The following is a 3128-nucleotide window of genomic DNA, read 5'->3' on the forward strand; positions in this document are numbered from 1 at the left end:
CGGCTCGGCCGGCGGGATTGCGGCTGCTGCGGGCAAGAGGCTAGGGCAAGGCACCTTGCTCCCTGGGGAAATGCCACGGAGGGAGCAGCTGAGGGTGCCCCGAGCCCAGCTGTGCCATGAGAACGGAGCCTGGCCCGGCCAGCTCGGAGCGAGGCGAGGCCAGCCCGCTGCGGGGGCTGCGAGCGGAGCTCCGCCCGCGCCTTGTGCGGGGCCTCTCCCCGTTCTGGGAGCAACAGGCACTAAGGGATGGGAAACGCCATTCCTGGGAGAACTGCTCGGCAGCCAGGAGCGAGGCACGGGCCAGCACCACGCTGTCCCGCACTCAGGCTGGGAGCCGCCCGTCAGCGGGCCGCGCCTGACGCACTCCCGTGTCGTGAGCGCCCGTTCAAAGCGGCAGCGCAGGGAGGTAACCCAGCCCCTCGCCAGCATCATCGACAATGCCCTTTTTTCCTCGCTAGCGAGGAAAAAAGCTTGTCAGTCTCTTGCAGAGCGGAGGGGAGCAGGGCAGGGCAGGCGGGAGCGCTAGGCAGTGCCTCCCCCGCATCCTCCGGGTGGGGGAAACGCCTGGAAACACCAGCTCATGCTTCTAACTGGAAGCGGGGGCAGAGTTGCGTCGCTTCTCAGAATCGAGGAACTGCAGCTCAGCACCCCTGACCCCATGACGAAGTAAGGTCATTACTCTGACACTTCCCACTCATTCCAGGACTGACAGCTGTAGGCAAGGACCCACCTGGGCAGCACCATCGCCGAGAATGGTCTCAGACAGGATAGGCAGCACCACGGGCACAGCAGGACTCCAAGCATGGTCACCCTGTCCCAGACAAGCAGGCGCTGGGTACCCAGAACAGCAAGGAGGCAGATTACATTTTCCTATTTCCAGAAACCTTCTTGCAACATCAGGCATTGGGAGGCAGTTTCCAGATAGGAGCATCATCAGGACACCAGAACATGTCTCCAGTTCCCAAACCTCACGTGCAGCTCCACATGTCTTCCCAGTGTCCCATCCTCACCTCCCAGTCTTACTGCTCCCCATTCCCATCATCCAGGGCCCTGATCCAGCAGCACAGGCCAAGGGCTGGGAGCAGGCAGAGGCACGGACCAAGACAAGTGCATGTCTCAACAGGAGCAGCAGGAAGGCAAATAGTGGCAAAGCGCACATAGCCAGCATCAAAGGAGGGTAGGAGATGGCTCCAGCACATAAAGGGAGCCAGAAACCCTGCAGAAACAGAACAACATCAGTCCTTGGATGCCCCCACCACCTTCCACAAATGAAACATTAGAGTATTTCAGATTGGAAGGGACCCATAAGGACCATTGAGTCCAGCTTCACCCACGAGTTCTTCTCTGTTTACAAAGAGCAGGGCACTTTTTTGAGTCAACTCCCTTAACTTCTCGGTGCAGGTACTATCTTCACCATGCAAATAGATGGAACACACAGCATGTTAGGGCTCTCTGCTGCAGATTGTGCCAGCACTGGAGCTGCCCCAGCAACCAAGTGCCAAGCAGGGGTGGGAGACAGCCAACACAGCTTTCCTGTGCAGTCACCCCTGCACACAGACCAGGGCAGTGCCCCAGGAAGGGGTGTGGGCTACCTGTGAATGTGCATTCCAAGGCAGCCAGGAACACCAGCCAGAAATAACAGGAACAGGCCAGCCTTCCCAGCCCAACCTCAGGGCACTGCCAGCACCAGACTCCCCAGTGCCTCACCCAGACACAAGGCAGTGCAAGAAGGCGCCTGCATCAACTGAGCACAGAGAGAAGGCAGCAGAGCAGGGCCAGCATGCAGGAACAGTGAGGGACTGGACTGAGTCCCAAGTGCTGCTTCCCACCATGTGCCCCTAGTCACTGATAATAAAGCAGCAATAAATAGCCAAAGCCTGCAGAAGTCTCATGTGCCATCAGCCAGCATTGGCTTTTCCCACATCCAGTGTGAAGGTGGTCTAAGGAAGAAACCTGCCCATACAGCTGCCTACCACCACCATACATCCAAGCATCCCACCTGGAAGTATCAGTTTTGTTCAGAAATGCTTCCCCAGAGCCACACTGTACCTCTATCCACCAGCACCCAGCTCCTCCTTGTAACAGACCTCAAATCTCTGGCTAAGCAAAACCAGCCATAGCCAAGCACAGACCTGCCCTGTTCACCCAGGGCACTGCCTCTACCCAAGCAGACAGCAAGCACCACTGCAAAAGACAGCTTTATTTTACATACAAGGAGTTAAAAAATTAATTAACTCAAGAGCTCTACATATATCACTGGCCCAGGGGCTCACACAGCTGGACAATGGCTGTTGTCTGTCCCCATGTCCCAGCTGTCAGTCTCTCTCCAGGTCACCACTGTCCAACACAGCTGCATCTTTCAGACAGATTCCTGGGAAGCAACATCAAAGCAGTAATACTTCTGGCACTCAGCACCTGACCCCTGGGAAAGGCCATGAGCTGTATCCCTCCCACCTCACAGCCCTCAAGGGATCACTGGAGCATCCCTGCAGCCTGCCCAGAAGCGAGTGAGGGAACAGTGAGGGAACATACCTGCTGCTCTGAGCTGAGCCTGCAAGGAGGAGATTGTCTGCTGATAGACTTCACACTGGGCAGTCTTGTCAGCTGCAGACAGGAGGCAAGAAGGTGTGTGCTCAGCCCATCCTAAATACCTCACACCCAGACTCTCTAGGGCAGCACTGAGATCCTGCTCTACCCCCTAAACACGAATCCAGCCCCACTCCCACAGAGCTGCAGGCCCTGGGCTCCAGGTACAAGCACAGGGGATGTCACCTGGACTACAGGTGTCCTGCAGCCCTTAGAAGAGCCAACTCCACATACCAAGCTCGCCCTTCACTCGTTCCAGCTCTTTCTTCACACGCTCCAGTTCCTGGGACAGCTGATCACCTGCAGACTGGCAAGAGCAGGGTGTAAGTGTGATGCAGGGAGTTGCACCCACCCGACAACACAGCCACAGCACAGCCCATCCTCTGGAGGAGCACTGCAGCCCATCCAACACTCCAAGCTCAGCCCCCTGGGGGCCACTGCCAGGGCACATCCACCACGGGAGCAGTGCCTGGCAAAGGAGCTGCTGTAGGGAGCATCTGCCAGCACCCAGGGGAAACAAGAATGCCTTTGGCTGGCTGCAG

Source organism: Geospiza fortis, unplaced genomic scaffold, assembly GCF_000277835.1.
Source record: "Geospiza fortis unplaced genomic scaffold, GeoFor_1.0 scaffold157, whole genome shotgun sequence".
In the NCBI taxonomy this organism is placed as follows: Eukaryota; Metazoa; Chordata; class Aves; order Passeriformes; family Thraupidae; genus Geospiza; species Geospiza fortis.